Source organism: Nicotiana tabacum, chromosome 3 (assembly GCF_000715075.1).
Source record: "Nicotiana tabacum cultivar K326 chromosome 3, ASM71507v2, whole genome shotgun sequence".
Classification (NCBI taxonomy): Eukaryota; Viridiplantae; Streptophyta; class Magnoliopsida; order Solanales; family Solanaceae; genus Nicotiana; species Nicotiana tabacum.
In genome coordinates this window covers 34,135,506-34,151,755 of record NC_134082.1, presented here as the reverse complement: position 1 = coordinate 34,151,755, position 16,250 = coordinate 34,135,506, and the positions used below count along the sequence as shown (strand labels likewise).

General features: G+C 42.2%; 1 protein-coding gene across 9 annotated transcripts in view; it reads right to left on the bottom strand.

Moving 5' to 3' along the window:
* Nucleotides 1–1,398: 1,398 nt before the first annotated feature.
* The window catches only part of LOC107789417 (uncharacterized), a 37,674-nt gene continuing 22,822 nt past the window's right edge, over nt 1,399–16,250 (bottom strand). For all 9 annotated transcript variants that reach the window (XR_012707464.1, XR_012707463.1, XR_012707458.1 and 6 more), the window contains one exon: nt 1,399–1,667. The gene's annotated coding sequence lies outside the window, so the exon portion shown is untranslated. The remainder of the gene's footprint in view (nt 1,668–16,250) is intronic.

The following is a 16,250-nucleotide window of genomic DNA, read 5'->3' as shown; positions in this document are numbered from 1 at the left end:
GCCCTAGAATGCTATGGCATCGCTCAAGATTGTACATACACTCAACAGTTAAAGGGAACAGACTTAGAAGTGTAGCAATTCCCAAAGTCAGGGGCCGAACTTCACGCACAAAAAGACGTCATCAAGGACCCCGACGTCGGAGAAGCCGCATGGTCGACGGTAGAAGACCTCAATCTCATCCAACTAGATAACAACGATAATAGCAAAAACGCTTACATCGGCCATAAACGCTTACATCGGCCATAAACTCTCAGAACCAAGTAGATTCCATAAATTTTTGATTGACAACGCCTTCTCCCATATAGATATGCCAGGTATCCCAAAAGACGTTGCCACACACAAGTTGAACGTCGATCCACTCTACCCTCTGTATGGAAAGTAAGAAGAAAATTCAACGCCGCAATCAACGAGGCCGTCAACGATGAGGTGGATAAACTACTCGCTAACAGTTCCATCCAAGAATCAAAATACCCCCAATAGGTCACCAATGTAGTCGTGGTGAAAAAGAAAAATAGGAAGTGGCGGATGTACGCAGATTTCATGGACCTAAACAAGGCCTGCTCGAAAGACTCCTTTTTGTTGCCTCATATTGATCAACTCATTGAAATATGGTGTAATCACTTTGGAATCACTTCAAACCCTTGTCGTATCTATTTAGAAGGTTTAGGAGAAGTTTGGAGATGAAGTTTAGTTGAAAATGAGTTAAAAATAGGTGTCCAAATCGTTTATAAAGTGAAGTAGGTCGACCACTGCCTAAGTGGGTCCCATTGGGAGCCGCTTGTGCGGTCTCGCGAAAATGCAAATATCTCTCTACTCTGATATCATATCGATGAAAGGTTTAATGCGTTAGAAACTAGACTCGTAGATATTCAATTTGGTAGGTAGATAACCCCATAATTCCAAGTATATTGGGATAAAAGATCAACTACATTTGACGTAATTTTCAGCATATTTATGAATGTAACTTGTGATGACCTTTGCCAACTTTTGTTCCACAACTTGCTTGCCTTCAAAACGTAGCAAATGACTATCATACGACTAAAATGACTCATAGAATAACCTCCTTATAATGTTAATAACCCTAATCTCACCCCAAAGTACATGTTATAATATTCCAAACTTGTCGATTTTCGACGAAACTTATTTTCTTCAATTGGTTTAGCTTCTAAGCTTTCCAACCCTCTTGGTACTCGTTATTCATGATTTTAAATATTTGTAACCTCCAAGGTAACCTGATTATCTTACTTTATTTGCTTCCAAATATAATCTTATTTCTGAGCTTACATCAGTTGACTTACGACGTACTCTCACGTACGAAAAATGGTGTGTAACACCAACACTTAAAATAAATAAGGAAACTAAACTAACAAATAACAACATAATAATATAGAATAAGAGTAAAACTCAAAAAATATATATACATAAGTCTAAAACCAAACACCGTCTATACAACCTCCCAAGATTTGGTTTACAGAGTACATGAGATACTAAGAATACTACATACAAAGTCTGAAATAAAATGTATTACTATTTGATACAAGAAAAATAGTAGTAATGAGAGAGAAAGTGACTCCAGAGTTTACAGATGGGAAATCGACACTACCTCAAGTCTCCCTGATAACCAAGCTATGCTCCTCTCTCAACACTGCTAGGACCCACACCAAAATCTACACAAGAAGTACAAAAGTGTAGTATGAGTACAAATGACCCCATGTACAAGGCTATGACAAGACACTTATCATATAAACATGTACAGTTAATAAGCAACAAAAATAGCAATAGAGATACCATTAATGATAACAAGAATAAAAGGCAAGAAATAGTAAAAGCATCTGATAACAGAAGTGATAACCATATTTTTTGAATAGCATAACCAAAACCCTTTTCAGTAGCTCAAATTAACGGGGAAGAAACATTATCTATAATCAACACAATCAAAACCCATAAAGAAAGGTTATATCAAAAACGACACCAACATTTCATAAAACATACATTTGGCACACACCGATCCGACACACATACAAATATTGTTGCAATGGTAACCCGATCTCATGGCCATACTATTGTTGCAGCGAGCAACCTTGTCCTTATCATAATATTGTTACAACGGCAACCCGATTCAACATATCAATTAAAACAGAATAATCCAACAACACATCCAATAATGAACAAAATTTATAATAACTATTGAGAAGAATAAATAAGCATAAATTTACTAAGAAAAAGATGAGCACGAACAAGAAGTAATGGTAATTACCAAATTCTAGAGCTAATCTTACTCATGTAATGCAGTAAGGATCCAAACAATGTTATTGACATGCAAACGATCAAATGATCACACAATCCTCAACATTCATAGGGAAATAGTCCATGAACAAGAATGGTATGAAACAAGTATAGACATGTTCTAGTAACAACATTTATTAAGTAAAAGCATGTATCTAATAAAAGCATATAATAAGTGAAAACATTTATCAAGTAAAAGCACGCAGCAAGTAAAGCATGTGACAAGTAAGGCATGTAACAAATAAAATCATGGAACAAGTAAAACATGTAATAGATAAAGCACTGAACATGTAAAAGCATGTAATAAATAAGACATAAAATAAATAAATTCTACCGACATGCTTTGATCTGTGACAATGTATATACACTCGTCACCCTGCATATACTCCATCCCCAACACACAATTCATGTAGCAAATAGATCCAATAAAATTCTAATTCTATTAAATCAAGGTTAACCACGATACTTACCTCTTTTCGAAATCAAATCAATAATCCAACACCAATTTTCCTTTAGCACAAGGCTCCAAACCACTCGAATATAGTCAAACAACGCTTAAGTAAGTCAAAACAAGCTTTAAAAACTACCCAAGTATAAAAAAAGTTTGATCTAAAAACTCAACAAAAAGTCAACCCGAACCCACATGGTTGAAATCCCAAAGTAAGACCAATTCCTGTTTGCCCATTCTCTCCCGAGTCCAAATAAGTGATTTGTTTCGAGATCCGACTTAAAATCAAGGTCTAAATCTCTAAAATACAAAATCTTAAGTTTCTACCTGAACCCCAATTTATACTATATGAAATCTTAGATTTATGGATGAAAATCTATTAAGAATCATAAAAATTAATAAAAAAGAAGTTAAACTTACTAACCTATGAAGGTGAGATGAAAATCTTTTCAAAAGTTTCCTCTACACGAAGTCTAGATCTAAAATATGGGAGAAAATGAACTAAAACTCTTATGATTACCCCTTTTCCCAGCTGCAGATGTCACATGTGTGGCAAAAGTAACGTAGAAGCAACACCGCAAAAGCGGACATGTGTCAATACAAATGTCGTAGAAGCGACAATGTTCCTTAGAAGCGGTCATCATATCTGCGGACCAAGGATCACAGATGTGACCTTCCCCCTTAGTCAAGTTGTTCCTAGATGCTAGCAAATATTTGCATATACGGTACTTCACCTGTACTGGACGATGCGAGCCAAACCACCGCAGAAACGGACTCGCACCTTGTGATGACCCAAAAGGTCATCATTTATTTTAAAAAACAAATTTCGTGTTCCGAGGCCTTAAAAACCATTTTTTGTCTCAACTCGATTTGCGTGCGCAGTACGGGCGTGTAGCCAGAAAGCCAATACATGAAAATCTATGAAAAATAATGAATTTTGACTTTAAAATAAATTAAGTTGACTTCGGTCAATATTTTCGGTAAACGGACCCGTGATTTGACGGTCCCGGAGGGTCCGTAGGAAAATATGGGACTTGGGCGTATGCCCGGAATCAAATTCTGAGGTCCCATGCCCGAGAAATAAATTTTTAAAAGAAATTATTTTGCTGAATTAATTATGAAGTAAACAAGAGAATTTATGTTTGAAACCATTGGTATCGGGCCCGTATTTTGGTTCTGGAGCCCGGTACAAGTCTTATATGTGATTTAAGATGAGTCTGTGAAATTAGTAAGAAATGGACTTGAAACGATGTGAATCAGACCGTATTTGAGAAAGTTGGAAAATTTGAAGTTCTTAAGAAATTTCATGATTTTGATGCTAAATTTGTAATTGTTGGTGTTATTTTGGTGGTTTGAATGCACGAGCGAGTCCGTATGATATTTTTAGGTTGGTTAGCATTTTTGGTTTGGAGCCCCGAGGGATCAGTTGAGTTTTGGATAGGCCATAGAGTAGAATTAGACTTGGAATTTTTTTAGGTTTCAGTTGTTCTATTGCAAGACTGTAGGCTTCGCATAGCCAGGCTCGCAAATGAAACTTCGCAAATGCGAGGGCTGGTTCGCAAATGCGAACTAGCCTATTTGCGATGCCCCTCCCCCCAGTTACTGCCTTAGTCGCAAATGCGACTCCTGTATCGCAAATGCGACTTCGCATTTGCGAGAGGTCTATCGCAAATGCGAAGAAGACCGAAAAATAGACTGGGTCGCAAATGTGACATTTTGTTCGCAAATATGAAGGTCTCAGAATTCTTGAGGGTTCGCAACAATTGCGACATCAGAGACCTGTAAATTCATAACTTAGATGCATTACCATTTTTCACACTCTTTCAAAACCAAAACACCTTGGGGCGATTTTTCAAAGGCAACTTCTTCTCCAAATAGATTGTAAGTGATTTCTAACTAGTTTTCTTCAATCCTTAACATCTTTTCACATGATTTCAACTCAAAATCAATGGTTTTCATGGGGGAAATTGGGTGTTTTGGGTAGAACCTAGGTTTTTTAAATTTTGGGAATTTGGACTTCGATTTGAGGTCCAATTTCAAAAAAAATCATATATTTGGGTTCGTGGGGGAATGAGTAATCGGGTTTTGGTTCGAATCTCGGGTTTTGATCATGTGGGCCCGGGGGGCAATTTTTGACTTTTTGGGTAAAACTTTGGAAAGCTTATTTTCATGCATTAGAATTGATTCATTTAGCATTTATTGACGTAATTAAGTAACTTATGGCTAGATACGAATGAATTGGTGGTGAAATCAAGAGGTAAAGTGATAATTGAGGCTTGAATTATGTTCGTGGCATCGAGGTAAGTGTTTGGTTCTAACCTTAGCTTGAGGGATTAGGAGTCGTGTCTTATTTGCTATGTGTTAATTGTGGAGTACGACGTATAGACATGGTGAGGAGTATCTATGTAGGTGCCAAGCATGCACGTGAGTCTTGTATTGTAATTGTTATGACTCCGTTGTGGTTTATTGTGCTTCATATGAGGATTATCATTATTGTTCCCTTGTCGGGATGTTATTATCATTATTGTTCCCTTGCCGGAATATTATTATCATTATTGTTCCCTTACCGGGATATTATTGTCATATTATTGTTCCCTTTCCGGGATGTTTGTTTTGATATTATTGATCCCTTGCTGGGACCCTTTTTTTTGATTGGCGTTGATAAAAGAGATGGGAACGGGTTGCACGCCTACAATGGTAATAAAAGAAATGGGAGCGGGTTGCACACCTACAACGGTAATATCTGAAATGGGAGCGGGTTGCACGCCTGCAACGGTAATATGTGAAATGGGAGAAGGTTGCACGCTTGCAACGGTAATTTGTGAAATGGGAGGGGGTTGCACGTCTGCAACGGTAATTTGTGAAATGGGAGGGGGTTGCACGCCTGCAACGGTAATATGTGAAATGGGAGCGAGTTGTACGCCTGCAATGGTAATATATGAAACGGGATCAGGTTGCACGCCTGCAATGGTATTACGTGTGTACCTGTTTCTTCTATTTCCTTATTTTTTTTGGTAATTGATTTATGGCATTGCTTATGTTTCTCTACTGTCGTTCTGTTGTTACCTGTTACTCGCTGCAGCATGTTTCCCCGAATTTTAATTGTAATTAAATTCTTCTATTTTCGTTGTATATGATTTAACTCCACATGTTTATTTGGTAGTCTGGTCCTAGCCTCGTCACTACTTCGCCGAGGTTAGGCTAGGCATTTACCAGCATATGGGTTCAGTTGTGCTGATACTACACTCTGCACTCTTTTGTGCTAATCCCAGTGCTGTAATTTTTGGACCGCAGTGAGGGTGCTGTCTTCAGTCCACACAGGCGACCCGAGGTAGTCCTGTAGACGTCCGCGGGACTTGGCATCACCTCCTATCTTTCCTTTATCCTAATTCCTTTACTTATTTCAGAAACGGTGTATCTTTTATCTTTCAAACTTTGTATGTAGTATTCTTAGACCGTCTGTGAAACTGTGACACAAGTTCTGGGTAGTCGATGCTCAAGAAGTTGTATTGGATACATATTCAGATAGTTTATTGCATTTCTTCCACTTATTGTATATTCTGCTATCTACACGTTATTGCTTCATAATTGTTAAAGAATATAAAAAGATAATTTGTTCAAACAGTCGGCTTGCGTAACTCACATTAGTAGGCGCCATCACGACTCTCGAGTGCGGGAAATCTGGGTCGTGACAAGTTGGTATCAGATCTCTAGGTTACATGGGTCTCACAGTTCACGTACAAGCTTAGTAGAGTCTGAGGGATCGGTACAGATACGTTTGTATTTATCCCCCAGAGGCTACAGAGTTAGGTAAAAATTCACATTTATTCTTTCCTGTCATGCGATTTGGTTTCTCAATGCTAATTGAACTTATACTCTATTCTTTCACAGATGGCGAGAAAACGCGCTTCCTCATCTACTGACCAGCAGCCCGAGCCCCCAGCAGCAACTCCCACGAGGGGCAGAGGGCGAGGCCGTGCTAGAGGCTGAGGTAGGGCGGAGCTCAGCCCAGAGCAGCAGCACCAACGGCGGAGCCTCAAGTTGACTTTGATGATGAGGTTCCGGCCCCGACAGTTCCGGTGGGCCCAGTTCAGGTCCCAGAGGGGTTTATTGCTACCCCCGTACTCTAGGATGCTCTGGTCTATCTAGTGGGCCTTATGGAGAGTGTCACCCGGACAGGCTTGCTTCCTATAGCACCGGCCGTCTCTCAGGTTGGAGGAGGAGCCCAGACTCCTGCTACTCACACTCCAAAGCAGGTAGCTCCCCATTTCCAGACTCCAACAGTTCAGCCAGTTGGAGCAGTTCAACTGGGTATGGTAGCTCAGACCGGTGATGGAGCAGCTATGTCTGTCTGCGCTTTATGGAGGTTGGACAGGTTCACCAAGCTCTTCACTACTATTTTCAGCGGCGCATCTTCTGAGGATCCCCAGTATTATCTATACAACTATCATGAGGTTCTCAGGAACATGGGGATAGTGGAGACCAATGGGCTCGATTTTGCTACTTTTCGCTTGTCGGGATCCGCCAAGACTTGGTGGAGATATTATTGCTTGGCTAGACTAGCCGGATCACTAGCTTTAACTTGGGAGCAGTTTACTCAGCTATTTCTAGAGAATTTTCTCCCCATCACTTAGAGAAAGGCCTATTGGAGGTAGTTTGAGCGTCTCCAGCAGGGTTCTATGACCGTTACTCAGTATGAGACCAGATTCATCGACTTGGCTTGTCATGCTCTTATCATAGAGAGAGAGAGAGAGAGAGAGAGAGAGAGAGAGAGAGAGAGAGAGAGAGGGTGAGGAGGTTCATTGAGGGACTTATCCAGCCTATTCGACCTCAGATGGCCAAGGATACGGGAAGTGAAATTTCTTTTCAGGAGGTGGCCAATGTGTCCAGGAGAGTTGAGATGGTTTAATCGTAGGGAGGTGGTCAGGGGTCTAACAAGAGGCCTCGTCATTCAGGCAGATTCGGTGGCACCTCATCTGGAGGCAGAGATTCTTTTGGTAGAGGCCATCCTCGTAGTCCTTTTCAGTCAGCACTTCAAGTTTCTCATGGTGCTTTAGGTGGTCGTGGTTCTCATATACAGTATTCTAATCAGCAATCCTATAGTGCACTACCAGCTCCTATCAGTGCACCGCCGTTTTAGTGTTTTCAGAGTCGTCACCCCCAGCAGCTGAGGGCTTGTTTTACTTGTGGCTAAATGAGGCACATTGCTAGGTATTGCCCTTGAGCATCGAGCAACTCTCAGCATCAGGGTTCCCGTGCCATGGTTTAGGCACTGAGTGTTCCACATCCCGCCCAGCCAGCTAGAGGTAGGGGTAGAGGTGCTAGAGGTGGAGATAGAAGTATTAGAGGTGGAGCTTAGGCCGCTAGAGGTGGAGGCTAGCCAGCAGCAGGTTGTCCTAGAGATATAGTTCAGGGTGGTGGGGCCCAACCCCGATATTATGCTCTTCCAGCCAGGCCCGAGGCTGAGGCTTCCGATGCAAAGGTACTGTTCTGGTTTGTAGCAAAGATACTTCAATTTTATTTGATCCAGGATCTACATACTCCTATGTGTCATCTTATTTTGCACCATATCTGGTCATGCCTAGTGATTCTTTAAGTGCTCCTGTTTATGTGTCTATACCGATGGGTGATTCTATTGTGGTAGATCGAGTCAATCGTTCATTTATAGTTGTGATTGGGGGTCTTAAGACTCGTGTAGATTTGCTTCTGCTGGACATGGTGGATTTTGATGTCATTTTGGGGTTGGATTGGTTATCACCATACCATGCTATCTTGGACTGTCATGCCAAGACTGTGACCTTAGCCTTGCCGGGTTTACCTCATTTAGAGTGGATATGGACTCCTGGTCATTCTACTCGTAGTGTTATCTCTTATATGAAGGCTTGACATATGGTCGAGAAGGGGTGTTTGGCCTATTTGGCCTATATTCGTGATTCTAGTGCTGAGGTTCCTTCTATTGATTCTGTGCCCATTGTTCGTGAATTTCCTACGGTATTCCCTTCAGACCTGCAAGTATGCCACCCAACAGGGATATTGACTTTTGCATTGATTTGGCTTCGGGCACTCAGCCCAATTCTATCCTGCCGTATCGTATGGCACTACCTGAGTTTAAAGAGTTGAAGGAGCAGTTGCAAGACTTGATTGAGAAAGGTTTCATTAGACCGAGTTTTTCACCTTGGGGTGCATCGGTGTTGTTTGTTAAGAAGAAGGATGGATCGATGAGAATGTGTATGGATTACCGGCAGTTGAACAAGGTTACAATCTAGAATAAGTATCCATTGCCGAGGATTGATGATTTGTTTGATCAACTTTTGGGTACCAAGGTATTTTCGAAGATTGACTTAAGATCTGGCTACCATCAGTTGAGGATTAGGGCATCCGATGTCCTTAAGACAGCTTTTCGCATTCGGTACAGGCATTATAAGTTCTTGATGATGTTATTCGGATTGACAAATGCCCCAACAGCTTTTATGGATTTGATAAACTGAGTGTTCAGGCCTTACTTGGATTCGTTCGTGATAGCCTTCATTGATGATATTTTGATCTACTCCCGCAGTTGGGAGGAGCATGAGTAGCATCTTAGAGTGGTTCTTCAGACTTTGAGGCATAGTCAATTGTATGCCAAGTTTTCAAAGTGCAATTTCTAGTTGAGTTCAGTGGCATTCCTGGGTCATGTTGTATCAGCGGAGGGTAATCAGGTTGATCCTAAGAAGATTGAGGCAGTATGAAGTATCCTAGACCAACATCAGCTACATAGATCCGGAGTTTCTTAGGATTGGCAGGCTACTATCGTCGGTTTGTGGAGGGGTTTTCATCTATCGAAGCCCCGATGGCCAGGTTGACCCAGAAGGGTGCCCAATTCAGATGGTCGGATGAGTGTGAGGTGAGCTTTCAGAAGCTCAAGACAGCTCTAACTAGGCACCAATGTTGGTTTTGCCCACAAGTTCAGGGCCTTATACAGTTTATTGTGATGCATCTCGTATTAGACTTGGTGCGGTGTTGATGCAGGATGGCAATATCATTGCCTATGCTTCGCAGCAGTTGAAGATTCATGAGAAGAACTATCCGGTTCATGATTTGAAGTTAGTAGCCATTGTTCACGCATTGAAGATTTGGAGGCATTATCTGCATGGCGTGGCATGTGAGGTGTTCACGGCTCACAAGAGTCTTCAGTATTTGTTCAAGTAGAAGGAGCTAAATTTAAGGCAGAAAAGGTGGTTGGAGCTATTAAAGGACTATGATATCACCATCTTATATCATCCGGAAAGGACAATGTGGTGGCCGATGCTTTGAGTAGGAAGTCAGAAAGTATGGGTAGTCTTGCTTATATTCCGTTCGGTGAGAGACTGCTTGCTTTGGATGTTCAGGCTTTGGCCAATCAGTTCGTGAGGTTGGATGTTTCTGAGCCCAGCCGTGTGTTATCTTGCACAGTCGCTCGTTCTTCTTTATTGGAGCGTGTCCGAGATTGGCAATATGATGATCCTTATTTGTGCGTCCTTAGAGACACGGTGCAGCACAGAGGTGCCAAGCAGGTTACCTTAGGAGATGATGGAGTTTTGAGATTGCAAGGTCGAGTTTGTGTGCCTAATGTGGATGGGCTTCGAGAGTTGATTTTAGAGGAGGCCCATAGCTCCCGGTACTCTATTCATCCGGGCGTCGTATCAAGATTTATGGCAGCATTATTGGTGTAGAAGAATGAAGAAGGATATCGTTTCATATATGGATCGATGTTTGAATTGTCAGCAGGTTAAGTATGAGCATCAGAGGCCAGGTGGTTTGATCCAAAAGATTGAGATTCCTGAGTGGAAGTGGGAACATATCACTGTGGACTTCATTGTTAGACTCCCACGGACTCAGAGGAAGTTCGATGCAGTGTGGGTTATTGTTGATAGGCTGACCAAGTCAGCACATTTCATTCCTGTGGCAGTCTCTTATTCTTCCGAGAGGTTAGCTGAGATCTATATCCGGGAGATTGTTCGTCTTCATGGTATGCCTGTGTCTATCATTTCGGACCGAGGTACGCAGTTTACCTCACGTTGCTGGAGGGCAATTCGGCGAGAGTTGGGCACACAGGTTGAGTTGAGCATAGCATTTAATCCTCAGACGGACGGCCAGTCCGAGCGTACTATTTAGATTTTGGAGGATATGCTCCGAGATTGTGTCATTGAATTTGGAGGCTCGTGGGATCAGTTTTTGCCTTTACCAGAGTTTGCCTACAACAACAGCTACCAGTCGAGTATCCAGATGGCTCCTTATGAGGTTTTGTATGGTAGGCGGTGTCGGTCGCCGGTTGGATGGTTCGAGCCGGGGGAAGCTCCATTGTTGGGTACAGATTGGACAAAGTCAGGATCATTCAGGATAGGCTTCGTATAGCTCAGTCCAGGCAAAAAAGTTATGCAAACTGCAAGGTTCGTGATTTGGCATTCATGGTCGGTGAGCGGGCATTGCTTCGAGTGTCGCCTATGAAGGGCTTGATGAGATTTGGGAAGAAAGGCAAGCTTAGCCCTAGGTTCATTGGCCCATTTGAGATTCTTGATCGAGTGGGAGAGGTGGATTACAGACTTACGTTGCCGCCGAGCTTATCAGCCGTGCATCCAGTGTTTCATGTGTCCATGCTTCGGAAGTATCATGGTGATCCATCCTACGTATTAGATTTTAGCACTGTCCAATTGAAGAAGGACTTGTCTTATGAGGAGGAGCTGGTAGCTATTCTAGATCGGCAGGTTCGTCAGTTGAGATCGAAGAGTTTTCCTTCTGTTCGTGTTCAGTGGAGAGGTCAACCCATTGAGGCATCGACCTGGGAGTCCGAGTCCGATATGCCGAGCCATTATCCTCATCTTTTCCCCGACTCAGGTACTTCCTTCTTATGTCCGTTCGAGGACGAACAATTGTTTTAGAGGTGGAGAATGTGATGACCCAAAAGGTCATCACTTATTTTGAAAAACAAATTCCGTGTTCTGAGGCCTTAAAACCTCTTTCTGTCTCACCTCAATTTGCGTGCGTAGTCTGGGCGCATTTCCAGAGAGCCAATATGTGAAAATCTGTGAAAAATGATGAATTTTGACTTTAAAATAAATTAAGTTGACTTCGGTCAATATTTTGAGTAAACGGACCCGGACCCGTAATTTGACTATCCCGGAGGGTCCATAGGAAAATATGGGACTTGGGCGTTTGCCCAGAATTGAATTCTGAGGTCCCAAACCCGAGAAATGAATTTTTGAAAGAAATTATTTTGCTGAATTAATTATGAAGTAAAGAAGAGAATTTATGTTTGAAACCATTTGTATCGGGCCCGTATTTTAGTTCTGGAGCCCGGTACAGGTCTTATATGTGATTTAAGATGAGTCTGTGAAATTTGGTAAGAAACGGACTTGAAACGACGTGAATCGGACCGTATTTGAGAAAGTTGGAAAATTTGAAGTTCTTAAGAAATTTCATGATTTTGATGTTAAATTCATAGTTGTTGATGTTATTTTGGCGGTTTGAATGCATGAGCGAGTCTGTATGATGTTTTTAGGTTGGTGGGCATGTTTTGTTTGGAGCCTCGAGGGCTTGGGTGAGTTTTGGATACGCCACGGAGTAGAATTGGACTTGGAAAAATTGCAGGGTTCAGCTGTTCTATTGCAGGCCTGCAGGCTTCGCATTTGTGAAGCCTGACTCACAAATGCGAGGGCTGGGTCGCAAATGCGAACTAGCCCAGGCCAGCCTTCCCTCGCAAATGCGATGCCCCCCAGCTACTGCCTTAGTCGCAAATGCGACTGCTGTATCAGAAATGCGACTTCGCATTTGCGAGAGGTCTATTGCAAATGTGAAGAAGATCGGAAAATAGACTGGGTCGCAAGTGCGACATTTTGTTCGCAAATGCGAAGGTCTCAGAATTCTGAAGGGTTCGCAATTGCGAACTGTGGTCACAATTTCGACATCAGAGACCTGTAAATTCATAACTTAGACGCATTTCAACCATTTTTCACACTCTTTCAAAACCAAAACACCCTAGGGCGATTTTTCAATTGCAACTTCTTCTCCTAATCGATTGTAAGTGATTTCTAACTAGTTTTCTTCAATCCTTAACATCTTTACACATGATTTCAACTCAAAATCAATGGTTTTCATGGAGGAAATTGGGTGTTTTGGGTAGAACCTAGGTTTTTCAAATTTTGGGGATTTGGACATCGATTTGAGGTCCGATTTCAAAACAAAACATATATTTGGGTTCGTGGGTCAATGGGTAATCGGGGTTTGGGTCGAACTTCGGGTTTTGACTATGTGGGCCCGGGGCGATTTTTGACTTTTTGGGTAAAACTTTGAAAAACTTATTTTCATGCATTAGAATTGATTCATTTAGCATTTATTGACGTAATTAAGTAACATATGGCTAGATACGAGCGAATTGGTGGTGGAATCAAGAGGTAAAGCGATAGTTAAGGCTTGAATTGTATTCGTGGCATCGAGATAAATGTTTGGTCTAACCTTAGCTTGAGGGATTAGGAGTCGAGTCTTAATTGCTACGTGTTAACTGTGGAGTACGATGTATAGGCATGGTGACGAGTATCTATACGTCGGTGTCAAGCATGCCCATGAGTCTTGTATTATAATTGTTATTACTCCGTTGTGGTTTATTGCGCTTCATATGAGGATTATCATTATTATTCCCTTGATGGGATGTTATCATCATTATTGTTCCCTTGCCGGGATGTTATTGTCATATTATTGTTCCCTTGTCGGGATGTTTGTTTTGATATTATTGATCCCTTGTCGGGACCCTTTTTTTATTGGAGTTGATAAAAGAAATGGGAGCGGGTTGCATGCTTGCAACGGTAATAAAAGAAATGGGAGCGGGTTGCACGCCTGCAACAGTAATATCTGAAATGGGAGCGGGTTGCATGCCTGCAACGGTAATAAAAGAAATGGGAGCGGGTTGCACGCCTGCAACGGTAATATGTGGAATGGGAGCGGGTTGCACGCCTGCAATGGTAATTTGTGAAATGGGAGCAGATTACATGCCTGCAACGGTAATATGTGAAATGGGAGCGGGTTGCACGCCTGCAATGGTAATATGTGAAATGGAAGCGTGTTGCACGCCTGCAACGGTAATATATGAAATGGGATCAGGTTGCACGCCTGCAACGGTATTACATGTGTGCCTATTTCTTCTATTTCCTTATTTTTGCTGGTAATTGATTTATGACATTCCTTATGTTTCTCTACTGTCGTTCTGTTGTTACCTGTTACTCCCCGCAACATGTTTCCCCCGCCTAATTTTAATTGTAACTATCTGCTTCTATTTCCGTTGTATATGATTTAACTGCACATGTTTATTTGGTAGTATGGTCCTAGCCTCGTCACTACTTCGCCGAGGTTAGGCTAGGCACTTACTAGCACATGGGGTCGGTTGTGCTGAGACTACACTCTGCACTCTTTTGTGCTAATCCAGTGCTGTAGATTTCGGACCGTAGTGAGGGTGCTGTCTTCAGTCCACACAGGCTACCCGAGGTAGTCTTACAGACGTCTGCGGGCCTTGGCGTCACATCCTATCTTCCTTTATCCTGTTTCCTTTACTTACAATGTATCTTTTATCTTTCAGACTTTGTATGTAGTATTCTTAGACCGTCTGTGAAACTGTAACACCAGTTCTGGGTAGTCGATGCTCTAGAAGTTGTATTGGATACATATTCAGATAGTTTATTGCATTTCTTCCGCTTATTGTAAATTCCACTATCTACCCATTATTGTTTCATAATTGTTAAAGAATACAAAAAGATAATTTGTTCAAACAGTCGGCTTGCCTAGCTCACATTAGTAGGCGCCATCATGACTCCCGAGGGTAGAAAATCCGGGTCGTGACAAGTTGGTATCAGATCTCTAGGTTACATGGGTCTCATAGTTCATAGACAAGCTTAGTAGAGTCTGAGGGATAGGTACGAAGACGTCTGTATTTATCGCCTAGAGGCTATAGAGTTAGGAAAAACTTCACATTTATTCTTTCCTGTCGTGCAGTTTGGTTTCTCAATGCTAATTGAACTTCTACTCTGTTCTTTCGTAGATGACGAGAATACGCGCTTCCTTATACACTGACCAGTAGCCCGAGCCCCCAACAGCAGCTCCCACGAGGGGCAGAGGGCGAGGCCGAGGCCGAGGTAGGGGCAGAGCTCAGCCTAGAGCAGCAACACCAGTGGCGGAGCCTCAGGTTGACTTTGATGATGAGGTTCCAGCCCCGACAGTTCTGGTGGGCCCAGCTTAGGTACCAGAGGGGTTTATTGCTACCCACGTACTCTAGGATGCTCTAGTCTGTCTAGAGGGCCTTATGGAGAGTGTCACCCAGGCAGACTTGATTCCTGTAGCACCGGCCATCTCTCAGGCTGGACGAGGAGCCCAGAATCCTACTACTCACACTCCGAAGCAGGTAGCTCCCTAGTTCCAGACTCTAGCAGTTCAGCCAGTTAGAACAGTTCAGCCGGGCGTGGTAGCTCAGATCGGTGATGGAGCAGCTATGTCTGCCGACGCTTTGTGGAGGTTGGACAGGTTCACCAAGCTCTTCACTACTACTTTCAGCGACGCATCTTCTGAGGATCCCTAGGATTATCTAGACAGTTGTCATGAGGTTCTCTTGAACATGGGGATAGTGGAGAGACCAATGGGGTCGATTTTACTACTTTTCGCTTGTAGGGATCCGCCAAGACTTGGCGGAGAGATTACTGCTTGGCTAGACCAGCCGGATCACCAGTTTTGACTTGGGAGTAGTTTACTTATGGGTGTTTATATGGCCGGGCTGACCCATTTTCAGCCCGCTTCAGCTCGGGTAAGCCCGGATCAGCCCGCTACTGTTCACGTTGGGGCGGGTTGGGACGGGTTGGGATGGGGTCCGGGTCGTGTACGTTCCCATTTAGACTAACGGTGCCTCGAACCCGTTAAGCCTGAATTCCCTTAACGGGCTGAACACGGGTTGCAGCCCGATTTCCGTTTGAATTTTTTTTAATTAAATTGGACCGTTCCCAACGGTCAAATTCAGAAATGACCGTTGGGGAACGGCCAGAAATTGCAGAAATGGACAATTTTGGCCCCCCCCCCATTAATAATATAGCCCTCCCACCCCAAAATCTATAAATAGCCCCCCTTCTTCTTCATTTTTTCTCACAAATTCACTCTCTTACTACTCCAATTCTCTCTCAAGTATCAAACTCTCAATTCTCTCTTGATATTATAGTTCTTAAATTCTCAAATCTCAAATTCTCAATTATTTATTATTTCAAGTTTCATTAATTATATAGTTTATCTATTACAAAATTATTATTATCAAATATCAATTATTCAAGTGAAGTGTGGTATCAATTATCAAGTATTCAAGTATTATCAACTATCAAGTTTCGGTCTATCAATTGAAGTTTGAATTTTGATATCAAAAATTCAAAATTAGTGCGACATAAGGAATCCCGGTACACTCGTTTCATCTCTTTCTCTTATTTGGTGTACACTTATTTTATTAATTAGTTTCTTAATTTAATTTCTTAATTTAGTT